General features: G+C 50.7%; 1 protein-coding gene across 3 annotated transcripts in view; it reads right to left on the bottom strand.

Annotated features, from left to right (window-relative positions):
- Nucleotides 1-12,909, bottom strand: part of KTN1 (kinectin 1) — a 3,101,875-nt gene that overhangs the window by 771,266 nt on the left and 2,317,700 nt on the right. The gene's annotated exons all lie outside the window — the stretch shown is intronic.

Genomic DNA, 12,909 nt, shown 5'->3' with positions numbered 1-12,909 from the left:
TGCTTGCGTTTCACCGTCGTGTTCCGGGAAGCCTAGGAAGCGCAAGTTACAGCGGCGTTCCCTATTCTCCAAATCGTCAATTTTTAAGGAACATTTCTCTTCTCTTCTCTCGAGCTCGGACAGGCGCATGTCAAATTGTGTCTCGAAGATGTCGTTCGAGGCTGTAGTGTTCTCCAATGCCTGGACCCTGTCATCGATATTGTCCACCTTTTTGTCTAGGGTATCCAGTCTTAGGGTAATATCTGCCCTGAAGCCTCTGATTTCCTCCAATAGGGCCGCCATACCCCTGGTGACCGTGCTTGCATCCGCAGATTCCTGTTGCGTTTGAGCCGCCATTTCAGGGGCTGTCAGGGGCTCGGGAGGCGGGCAGCGAAACTTCTGTAAGGATTCTCTCCAGTTCATAGGCTCTCCCTAGGTTCCTCTGTTCCCCGGGGGCTACCCCCAGATGTTCGTGGGTGATGCGGCCTGCTTATCACCCTCGTGGGGGGGGGGGCCCTGTCTGCTTTGGGGCAAAAGGGCTGGGTCGCAGCCCCGGAAGTTTCGTCTCCACAGGGGACCCCCCACACCTCTCGATCCTCAAATGGTTCGACTTCCCTCCCTTGGAAGCCGTGACAGTGTTTGTTGCCCCCGAGGGTGTTCGCGTGAAGGAGAAGTCTCAGGGTCCTTAGCCTGTCTCTTCGCGTGACTTACTGGGGGTGCTCTCTTTCAGCCGGGCCTCGTATGCCCCTCGAGCACGGCTGGGGAGTGCGCTGCACGGTGGAAGCCTCGTTGCCCCAGGCCCCTTCGGGGTTCACCTGCACGCCGGGGACTCACCTCCGCCTTTCTCCTGCTTCCCCCTATGAAAATTTCACTCTACCGGAGGTTACCTAGCCCCGGACCGAACCTCCTTACCTCCCTGTGGGAGTTCGCATGTGGCACGTTCTGGCCTGCGGGAGGCACCGCCTGTCTCCTGCGCCGCCGCCTGGGCCGTATGATCACTCTTCACGGGCTCGCCGGGATCCGCTCGCTCCTTTCTCTTTTTTTTTTTTTGTTTTTTTTTTTAAAAGGAGGTCCTCCGCTTTTCCGTTCACCTCCCGCACCCGGGTCAGCCGCGTCTGCCCCCAGGGTCGTCCCGCCGCCGCCAGGAGGTTCAGGGCCGGGGCGGGAACTGCCGGCCGGGGGTCGCCAGGGCCCTCTACAGGCCTCACTCAGGCCCGGGCTCGCCTTAGATTTCCGCAGAGCCGCGGGGCCGCAGGGGGGAGGGGCTTCCGACCTTCGAAACTCGAGGGTTCCGATCTCCGGCTCCGCACCTCGTCTGAGGCTCCAAATTGGACCAGGGGTGCCCGGCACCCTCGTACTGGCGTGGGTGGTGTCGGCTCTTCACTCCGGGGGTGTCGGGGGGGGGCTCAGGTCCCTCGATCAGTGCCCTGCTGGGGAGACGAGCCGAGATGCATCAGTCCATCTCTGCGCCCCCTGGTGGATCGGACCAAATTTTACTTTTGAGTTCTGATATAATGATAAGTACCATGTACTCTCCCTGGCTTCTCAGGGAATACATCAGGGAATGCCATAGTAAGATTGTTCAAATCTTCTTGTTTCTGTTTAGATAGTTCTTGGGGAATACATTCAGAGTTGTCCATTTTATCGGGTACCAAACAAGACAATATAGAGGAGGTGGCGACGGATGGATTGTCTTTCAACTCCTTTAGGAGAATTACGTGGTAGTGGTGGGTCTTTTGCTTTCTATCAGGTTGGGCTATTTTATAGTTACAGGTCCCTGTTTGCTCTAGCACCTCGTACGGCCCATGCCACTTTGAGAAAAGTTTATTTTCAGAGGTAGGTAAGAGGACTAATACCTTCTGTCCTACTAAAAAAGATCTTAAATTCACCTTCTTGTCATAGGTGGACTACTGTTGGGCTTGAGCTTTCCCCATGTGAGTGTGGACTAGGCTCAGACAAGTTTCATGTGCTCTCGCAATTGGGTAGCTTTCAGTGAGAGGGGAATAGGTGCCTCTTTTCTCTCTTCCCAGGCTTCCCGGTGCATGTCTAACACATCTCCTGGTTCTCTGCCATAGAGCAACTCAAAAGAGGAGAATCTGGTGGATGCCTGCGGGGTCTTTCTTTCTGCAAACAGGGCCCAAGCGATCAAGCAATCCCATTCCTTCCGATCCTCATCTACCAATTTCCACAAAATCATTTTAAAGGGGTTTGTTAAATCTCACGTACCGCTGTTTATGAACTCCTTGAAGCCGGAAAAAGTTCAGTACTTGCCGGTGTGCGTGGAGGTTTTATTCTTGAGCAATTAGTCATCGGTGGACGAATGAAAAAGGTCCACGCCCTCGATGGCAGACCTAGTATCCGCTCCTGCATGTCAGATGAACATTTTGTGGTGTGCATCCACGCTGTACTTCTCATCTCGACTTCTATGCACAACCCTCCTCTGACTGTGTCGATGCGGGAGACCGAAGACTCCAGGAAGTCCTGCGCAATGGCCTGGGCATCTGCCAGACATGTCTTGAAGGAGGCTTGTTTGTCCGAAGGAAGGTCAGGCAGAAATTCCCCGAGCTCCCACCACAGCATCTGGTTAGACGCAGCCAAGAGGGCGTCTGCGTTGGCCTGCTGCAGATGCAGTCCTGAGATGGAATAACAGCGCCTTCCCAAGGACTCAAGGACTTTGACCAAGATGACGAAGACGATGGTTCAGAATATAACAAGGCCGTGGCCACCACAGAGGAATCGGGGCTGCGGGTGGGAGGCAAGGAGGATTGGCTCCCGGCCGTCAACCTGCTGTCCAACATCTTGTTCATCTGGGCGTTGGCACTGGGCTTCTCCCAGATCTTCAGCCCACCTGCAGCATAGCCTTCTGGAGGGGAATGCCACACCGGGTTGTGGCGCGCTTCCCCCAGACATCTGCGAACACACCCCACTTCTGGAGGGCTTCCTCAGGAAGAGGTGTGAGGCAGAATCCTGTCCAGTGCCCTTAGGGACCACTACACACAATTAAGACTACAGGTGGCAATACAAGTTTTACCTTTGGTAGAAGCTTGTACTACTATGTCAGAGTGGTAGCAGTGGCGGAGCAGCCGAGCTTATCTCAAGAGTACATGAGCAGTAGCAGAGATTACACAAAGGGACCACAATTACTGTGACTCAAGCGAACACTGACTCAAGGTTTCAGGTAAAAAATATAAGTAAATTTATTTTTAAACCATTCGTTATTAGCACAACACTTCTATTAAACTCAAATAAAAACCACACGTTAAATATACTACAACTAAACAATTCACTTTGTACAGTAAGTCTCAAGGCAATTACCCTGTGTTTGAATGAACCAGTGTTAGGCACAAAACACGTTACCGCGAATACGATTGCGATCACTTTTTGACAGTTCGGTCTACTAAATAAACGCGTATCCGTGACATGAAATGCTACCGGGGCAAAAACACACTTAGCACCTGAGATACCCAGAGGGAGTTGGAGACAAAAATCATAGGCAATATTTTGGTTTGGCAGGGAGAATCAAGAAACACTCAGAGACAGGAGTTCAAAATTCAAAGGGCCAGAGCCAGGGTTGAAAGACACCGGGGCCTGTTGCCGAAGATCACACAGTCAGACAGTTCACGATTCCACGTAGCCAAAAGCACTTCGATATTGTCAATGTTCAGAAGCAAAAGTTATAAGAAGGAGGGAAGACAAGGGCAAGCATTGGAAATGAAGAAAAGGGATTCACCCAGTTTCCTCAAGTAGAACACAGTACCTTGTTCCAATGGTGCAGCTGGTGCCCTGGCAGTTGTTCCTGTTGGTTTCCCACAGACCCACGATTCCTGGAGCTTCGTTGTGAAGGACGACGGTCGAAGGGGGTCTGCACTACACAGGGATGAGGCTGGCAGCAGCGACACGGAATAAAAGGTGCGCTCCTTAAAAACAGCAGAGGCTCTTCAGGTGGCTATCCGGACCACTACAGCAGTGTGCAGCGATTTCAACCAAGGAAGAGGATCCTCTGGCTGTAGAAGATGAGCTGGTTATCCCCACCAAGCTCAAGGGAAGAAGACTCCGGGCTGTATCTTCTCTAAATTGTTGAAGGGAAGATAGCTCAGGACTGCAGCAGGGCTTCACCGGGACGGGGTAGTTGCAGCAGCCGTCGTTCTCTCTGCTTCTCTTCGGTTCCTTGTAGTTCCAGTGGCGACTCTCTGACTTCTAGCCCAAGAAACCTGCCTTTTATGCGAAAAACCCCCATTCACACAGCCTGGCTGTCAATCTCCCAGCAGGGGGCTTGTCCAGCCCGGACAACTACCCTGGCCACTCATGACAAAGTGTGACTTGGGTTTCCTAGGATATCCTGTGCAGGGGGTGACTACACCTCTCCCTCACATTCAGCCCACCTAGACACCAAAGGCGCCTTGAGGAGGGCTTCTGAACAGAAGCCTGCCAAAACACAGTGAACAAAGAAGGCGAACCTAGTTTGCCGCGCAAAGTAAGACACAAGAAGGACTTTAACCAAAAGAAATGGCGAATAAACCCAACTGGAGCCAAAAGAAAGATGATTTGGTCAAGCGGGTTTATGTTCGAGGCTAATATAATAGCCAAGAACAGAACCACGTTTATCTAATATAATCGCGGTAGAAAAGTTAGGGTAGATACCACTGCCACCAGCCATGTCTAAATGTTAAAAGAGCGAAACAATGCTCTAGGAGGTACAGATAAAAAGGGATACAAATTAACCCTTGCCAGTACTCCATGGAAGATGGGGTGTACTGGATCTGTGGTAGATTGACTAAGTAAAGTTAATGGTAACTTTGCCCTTTTCTGGGGGACGGTAGTCGCCTCAGAAATGGAGTCGAGGGAGGTCTCCAAGACAACCCTGTGCCACGGCACTAAAGGTGCTGTGTGACACAAAAAGAAGAGGGCTACTGAAGTGGTGTACTTCAGAGTCCATAATCACAAAAACAGGTAGAAACACATAGCAAAACAAAGGTAAGAGTGGGGGAAAAGCTCTCACTCTTACCAAGTGGAAAAAAATAAACTCCAGAAGTCCAGCAAAGCTGCCGGGGGGCTCACTAGGTGAGGGAAATTAGCCATAGATGAGAATTCTCCCTAACAAGAGGGGCCGCCAAGAACTCTGCCAGGCTCTGGAGGCAGTCATGAAAGGTTTTAACGGATCCAGAGGGCTCATCTTCCTGTGCGTTATCAGTGCCCCCCTCACCTCTTTTCACAGGCCAAGGGGAATCAGGGTCAGCTGTTGAGGGGAGGCATTGGTGGTACAGGTGGAGGTGGAGTGGTCATTACGTCTGGTAGGGCCTGAAGCGATGGAGCGACTGGCACCGGGAGCGCCGGAGGAGTACCCAGGGGAGGGGGCCGAAGTGGTGCCGCATGGAGGATGATCTTCACAATGTCCTTCAGGAGCCCCTTCATCTGAGGGGAACTCATGAGGATGAGGAAGCATTCGAAGAAGCGGTCCTCACTAGCCGCTGGGTCCCCAGGGTCCCTGCCCTCAGTTGGCGCTGGGCTTCCGCTCCTGGTCAAAGCGCCAAAGCGCCTAGTGCGTGTAGCTTTATGGCTGTGATAGGTAAATGTACCCTGCACCAGAGGGAAGCAGGCTGTAATCATCCTGCAAAGTACTGGTGGGCCCTGAGCGGGATCCAAGATGGCTGCCGGCCGGGCAGACTCTGCTACATGCCGCTCTGCCATTTTGAAACCGTGCAGCAGGCCCTGGGAGAAAGGGCGCAGAGGCCCTGAGGCAAGAGAAGCCTCAGACACGAGAGTATGCAACTTGAGTCTTGCACCCATAGCAGAGACGTCGACCTCAGATCACTCTGGTAGGCGCTGAGCCCTCGGCCAGATGGCAGATAGTCGCAACACCCTGACTCTGAGCGACTTCCTGTATGCTGGACGCCCTCAGCACCTGTGCCGGTAGCCGTGCTGGACCTAGCCAAGGAACGATTCTTGGAGGTGGCACTCAATGATCCCTTACCCGCTGGGGTAGAAGAAGAGGACGAGCCTGATCATTTTTCTGAGGACAGCCTGGTAGGCCCCATTAGCCCCTCAGCTTGGGACCCGGTAGCCTGGAAGGCCTCAGGTCTGTTCCTGGACCGTCTGGCCAGAAGAGGCCCCAGGGCCCTCGGCTTGGGTGCCGGTAGCCTTTCCCGGCCTCGGGTCTGCCAGAACCAAGATCTCCTTCCCAGTGGAAAACCCACAGGAAAGAGTCTCTATGCTGAGGGGCCTTGCTAAAAAATATACCTACCTTCTCTTGATGTGGGGTCCTGGTGACAAATTCTTTAGATGACCTGGAGGATAAGAGTGGAAGAACTCCCTCCAACGAGAAAGACAAGCCGTACATGGCTCCCACTGGTGATCGGGGCCCAGGCACTCCAGACAGAGCGCATGAGGGTCCAAGGCCAGGAATGAGAGATCGCTGGATACAGATCTCGTGAAGCCTCCTGCAGCTGACATGAGCTGAGGGAGGCAAGGCACCAAAGGGAGGTGAAGATCAAAAAACAAAGAAGAGGGAGCATGCAGAAAACTGAAAAAGTTTCTGGCCCTAGCTGCCAGGTCCGACACTGTGTGCGGAAAAAGGGACTGAGGTGAGGCACCGGAGTGCAGGGTCTCGGGGTGTTCACACGCCCTGGGCCCCGTCATCATGTACCGATACTAGATTTACAGGATAAGCAATGTTTTTCTCTGCCATAGGTTCTGTTACCGTCCCCATGTTGGGGGACTCACACAAGGATGGAAAAAAGGGTACGGGACGTATGAGTAATAGACTTAGTGGCAGGAGTCGGAGCTAGGAGAAGCACACTCAGGATGTCATCTAACAAATCCCACTCCTTATGGCTCAGGGCCTTAACAGTCAGGAATGAGGCTTCAGGCTGTTTAGGTCCGGATGAAACACCTGCCGCTATGACTGGTCGAGCAGATCTTCTCTCTGCAGAAGGCACCATAGAGGACAAATGGACATGCCCAGCAAGTCCGGGTACCACCTTCTTCGTGCCCATGTTACGCTCACCTTTTCTCTGCAGGAGCGTCTGGGCCTCGGCACGACTGCAGGGGGTGTGCCGAGTGATTGGACTCTCTGGGGAACTGCTCCTAGCATGAGGGAAATAGGGTTATTGTTGGTGTGTGCCACCACTCCTCCTTCCCACCTTCCTTTACCCCTCTAGATGCCACCCTGGGATTTCTACTCAGATTCTGCTCACCTTCTATTTTTTGTAGGTAGACTCTCCGTCCTGCTTCTTCTCCCTAGCAGTGGTGCAATGTCTGTGTTTGAGCGCTAAACCAGTTACTTCACTGGTTGCTGTTCCATTCTTCACGCCCAGGCCAGCAGCGGCGTTGATTATGTTAAGTGTCTTTTCAGTTCAATGGCAGTTTGTTGGATTTTGGATGTTGGTGCGTCCTTTGGCACGTGTGCGTGTGTTGGTGCCTCCTTTGGCACATGTTCAGGCTAGTTTGCACTTTGCATGTGTTTTCCGCTGTTCGCGGCGACCCTTAGATTGCGCTGCATTCCGTGTGGTGTTTGAAGTCTAACTCACTGTTTATTGTCTTTATCTTTTGTAGGTGCTGGTCGGACCGAACTCGCGGTCACAGTGGAGCGGACAGGCAGCTGAGCATGGTGCAGCGGTCCAGGACGGTGCTGTGGAATAAGGAAAGCAGGAAAGGATCTCAGGTGAGTAAATGCAGCTGTTCAGAAGCAGGTTGCTGTGGATAACAATCTGTTCTTTTGTTACAGGGTATGCGGAGAGCGTTACGCTGCTCAGGGCAGAATAGCGCAAAGCGAGGTGCAATGCAAAGGGTGTGGTTAATATAGGCAGTCACACCCAAACACTGGATCGCGTGTTGCAAAAGACCACGGCCCATCACACGGCCATATTGGAGGCCCAGGAAGTTCCTATATTCCTCTTGCCAGCTCACTTGTTATTTATACACTTATGTGCCCGAGTCCAGGTGATCTTTCTCTGTGTCTCGCAGGGGTTGGCTATGGAGGCAGTACCCGCATGTCTTAACTGGTAACTCCCTGGCGTCATGGGAGCAGCAAGCCAGTGCTTGGGTGTAAGTGGGTAATGCTGAGCTGATGGCTGCGACAGCCCATTCCGGAGCGATCAAAATCAAGTTCGACACGAACAGGCGTAACGACCTTGGAAAAACAATCGGAATGACCAAGATCGGCGGAATGTGTAGAACAGGTCAGAGGGTAAGATTGTCCCATGAGCGCCCAGTCGAGGAAATGCCCTGAAGCAGAACAATTCATACTACCTGTTACTGGAAGCGAGAGGACCACAGAGGAGTCCACCACAGACAGAAAACCTCCTCCAGAACTTCCAGACGAGGGCCAAATTGTGGGACGCCAAAGCCTGTCTTGCTCAGGACATCCACAATGACGTTTTCTATACCAGCAAGATGAGATGCCATCAAAGTCATGCTTTCCAGATCTCAAAACAACAGTTGCATTGCTTCTCTGCAAAGAGGCAAGGACCCTAGACAACCATGCTTTTTAGGGGAAAGTGCATGGCTATTGTGTTGTCTGTCAGAAACAGCACATTCCAGCTCTGTACTGTAGGAAGGAAGGTGACACAAGGACAACCTGATTTCTAGCTAGTTGATGTGCTCTCCGGAATCAGATAGAGACCACAGTCGGGTCTTGCAGGTGGGTATCCCATTCTTTCCAGGGCGTATCAGTGACTACTGTCTGTTGGATTAAAAGTTGCTGAAGCAACACCCCTTTCAACAGGTTGTTCTGCATGGGCCACCATGCTTGATCAGAGGATACCCTCAACGCAATTTGAATAAGGTCCAATGTGTGCCCCTGAAACAGACCACCGACAATGAATATTCGTGTGAAGTGACCTCATGCCCATCCCTGCCTCCAGCACTACAAGAATTCAAGTGGCCATGAGACCCAGCAAAAGGAGGAAGGACGAAAACCAGAAAGGCTTAAAGTAATTTTAAACCATCTGGAATGTGTTTGCCACTTTGTCCTCAAGCAGGTACGCCCTGCCCAGACGAGTGTCCAAGACCGCTGAAATAAATGGGAGGGAGTGGGATGGCAAAACCCGACACTTCATGAAGTTTAGGGAGAAGCCCAAGCTGTACAACACACTGAAAGTGTAGAATCAAACGTGCAGACGCCTGGTCTGGGGAGTGAGATCGGCAAGATAGTGGTCCAGCTAGGGAAAGACGAGAATGCCTTCCCTGCTGAGGCGACCGCTACCACTAGTATTAGTTTGGTGAATACCATGGGTGCCAAACATAGAACGAATGTGTAATGAGCGACCAGTTTCGTTGGTCCCTTTGGCATAGATGGCGCTGGGTTGCCAGTATTGTGAAGAACACTCCCAAGATGGCGCCTTCATTCTACAGCACTGTTTCAGTTCCACAGAGCTTGCAGGGATCAATGGCTCCGCCCCTCACTGTTCGTGCTGCATATCAGTCTTCCAGAAGCAGAGCGCTCTACATTGCTACTCTCTATAGTGAACGCTTGTGAGTTTTGCCCCTCTTTCTGTCCTTATATTTCAGAGAGTATCCACCCTTGAGATTAATTTCCTTCATAACCATCTTTCTCTGTTCCCAGATCTCGCCCCACGCGTCCTATTCAGGGTCTCTCTGCTTGATCCTGTCAGTTGCGACAGAACTGTGGCGTGCCTCTGGGTAGGAGCGCTGTGGATAATTACTTAGCACCTTCTGTGTTCCTCATTCGAGGAGGTTAACAGATACATAATCTTACTCAACGGAAACCTGGCAATATGTGATGAACGTGCTGCCTGCAATCTCCAGTTCGGTCATGCAGCCGGCATTCCGCATTCTTCCGGGTACGAACGCTGTCAGGGTATCCATAGCAACCTTCTCACGCTTCGTTCCCAAAGTAATCTTAACTACCTTATCTCTGCTTGCAGACGACCAGCCTCCTCTCGTGCAGCCCCCATTTGTAGGCATTACACTGGTTTCATCCGCCTTCATACTAAGGTACGATTGTAACTACGAGAAGTCCAGCTGCTTCATAAAGCATACGGAGCTCCTCATTACACCATCCGACAACGGGGCGCTATTGCTACTCTTATAACCCTTTCTTACCTTTGGTCTTTTTTCTAGGCATTTATGCCAACCAGCCCTTACCTGTGCCACATGTCATCTACTAATTGGACATCCAGCCTCATATGTTAGGGTATATTCTGGTTACTAAACTCTTGCTTTCAGAATCAAACCTCACCTTGACTTTAATAACCAGTGTTAGGGAGAATTCTCATTTCATCGCTAATTTCCCTTAGCTAGTGAGTCCCTCAGCAGCTTTGCTGGATCTCTGGAGTTGTTTCTTTCCACTTGGTAAGAGTGTGAGCTTTTCCCCCACTCTTACTGTTATTTTGCTATGTGTTGTGACCTGTTTTTGTGATGGTGGGTTCTGGAGTACACCACTTCAGTACCCACCTCTTTGTGTGTGTCACACAGCACCTTCTGTGCAGTGGCACAGGGTTGTCATTCAGACTCCCCCGACTCCATTTCTGAGGTGACTATCGTCCGCCAGAAAAGGGTAAGGTTACCATTAACTTTACTTAGTCACATTTAACCACAGATCCAGTACATACCATCTTACATGGAGTGCTGGGAGGGTTAACTCTTACCTCTTTTTATCTGTACCTCCTAGAGCATTGTTTTGCTCTTTTAACATTTAGACATGGCTGGTGGCAGTGGTATCTAACCTAAATTTCTATTGCGGTTATCTTATATAACCGTGGTAATATTGTAGGCTATTGTGTTAGCCTCAGACTTAAACCCGCTTGACCAAATCCTTTTTCGTTTGGCTCTGGTGCGGTTCATTTGCCATTTCTTTTTGTTAAACTCCTTGTGTTTTACTTTGCGCCGCAAACTAGGTTTGCCTCCTTTGTTCACTGTCTTTTGGCAGGCTTCTACCTAGAAGCCCTCCTCAAGGTGCCTGGGTGTCTAGGTGGGCTGAATGTGAGGGAGGGGTGTAGTCACCCCCTGCACAGGGTATCCTAAGAAACCCAAGTCACACTTTGACCTGATTGGACAAGGTGGTTGTCCGGGCTGGACATCCCCCCTGCTGGGGGATTGACAGCCAGGCTGTGTGAATGGGGGTTTTGCGCATAAAAGGCAGGTCTCTTGGGCGGGAAGTCAGAGAGTCGCCACTGGAACTACAAGGAACCAACGAGAAGTGGAGGAGAGGTCGACTGCTGCAACTACCCCATACAGATGAAGCCCTGCTGCAGTCCTGAGCTATCTACCCTTCAACGACTAAGAGGAGATCCAGTCCGGAGTCTTCTTCCCTTGAGCCTGGTGGGGTAACCAGCTCATCTTCTTCAGCCAGAGGGTGCTTTTGTGGTCGAAATCGCTGCACACTGCTGTAGTGGTCCGGATAGCCACCTGAAGAACCTCTCCTGTTTTTAAGGAGCACACCTTTTATTCATGGTCGCTGCTGCTGGCCTCATCCCTGTGTGGTGCGGGCCCCCTCATCGTCCTTCATGCGGAAGCTGCAGGAAAGCGTGGGCCTGCGGGAAACCAACAGGAACAAATGCCGTGGCACCAGCTTCTTTCTTTGAGAAAGGTACTGTGTCCTGTTTGAGGAATTTTGGGTGAAATCCCTATTTCTCTACTTTAAGGTTCGACCTTACTTTTCCCTCCTTCTTATAACTTTTGCTTCCAAACATTGACAATATCAAAGTACTCTTGGCAACGTTGAATCTCGAACTGTCCGACACTGTGATCCTCGACAACAGTCACCCAATGTCATTTGACTTTGGCTCCGGCCCATTGACTCTTGAATTCCTGTCTGTGTGTGTTCTTCGATTCTGTCTGCCTAACCAACATATTGCCTGTGATTTTTGCCACCAACTCTCTCTGGGTATTTCGAGTGCTAAGTGTGTTTTTACCCCGGTAGCATTTCTTGCTGCGGATACGCGTTTATCTAGTAGACCGAACTGTCAAAAAGTGTTCGCAATTGTATTCACGGTAACGTGTTCTGTTTCATAACACCGGTCCATTCAAACACAGGGTACTTACCTTGAAAAATACTGTACAAAGTGAATTGGTTAGTTGTAGTATATTTTACGTGTGGTTTTTGAAGTAATAGAAGTGTTGTGTTAATAACAAATGGTTTAAAAATAAATGTACTTATAATTTTTTTACCTGAAATCTTGACTTGAGTCAGTGTTTGCTTGAGTCACAGTAATTGCGGTCCCTTTGTGTAATCTCCGCTACTGCTCATATACTCTTGAGATAAGCCTGGCTGCTCCGCTACTGCTACCACTATAACCTAGTAGTACAGGCTTGTACCAAAGGTAAAACTTGTATTGCCACCTGTAGTCTTAATTGTGTGTAGTGGTCCCTAAGGGCACTACACGGAATTCTGCCTAGCAACCAGTACTTCTCTGTCCTTTCTCTCAGCGCTCCATTTCTTTGTTGTTGAAGATCTAACTCATCCATTCTATCGGAATCCCTCGGCATTCCAGCCTCCAAGACTCTGAATCCATCCTGTGAAGACATGCAGGGTTTTCTTCCGCAGAGGGTTTCCCCGGAAACCCTGCTCCTCCTAAATAGCTTAGATTACATGGGGAGTAGGGTGACCAGGAGGATTCTCATTTCCTCTTGCTGCTGACTCGTATCCAGGTCAGAGGTTTTATATTGTTTATCTATATGGTTAGCATTTGTGGACATTGACAGATAGCAACGCCTCATGCACTGAACATGGATCAGATGCAGCAATTGATGGCTGCGGTGCAGTCACTTACTTCGAAGGTTCAGTGCCTTAAACAAGAGAATGCGGTACTGCGCCAGCAAATGGTCTGCTCACCGCAAAGCTCAGAGATCCCTCCGGGCCCTCTACCGGGTGGTAGATATGATGGCAATACTCACAAGTTGAGGGAGTTTCTTGAAGCTTGCACAGTGCAATTCACATTTAAAGCTGCTTTCTTCCCTACGGATCGTGTC

This window comes from Ambystoma mexicanum, chromosome 14 (assembly GCF_040938575.1).
Source record: "Ambystoma mexicanum isolate Mex_15411 chromosome 14, UKY_AmexF1_1, whole genome shotgun sequence".
Classification (NCBI taxonomy): Eukaryota; Metazoa; Chordata; class Amphibia; order Caudata; family Ambystomatidae; genus Ambystoma; species Ambystoma mexicanum.
The sequence above is the reverse complement of the archived record's forward strand: the minus strand, read 5'-3'. Positions and strand labels throughout refer to the sequence as shown.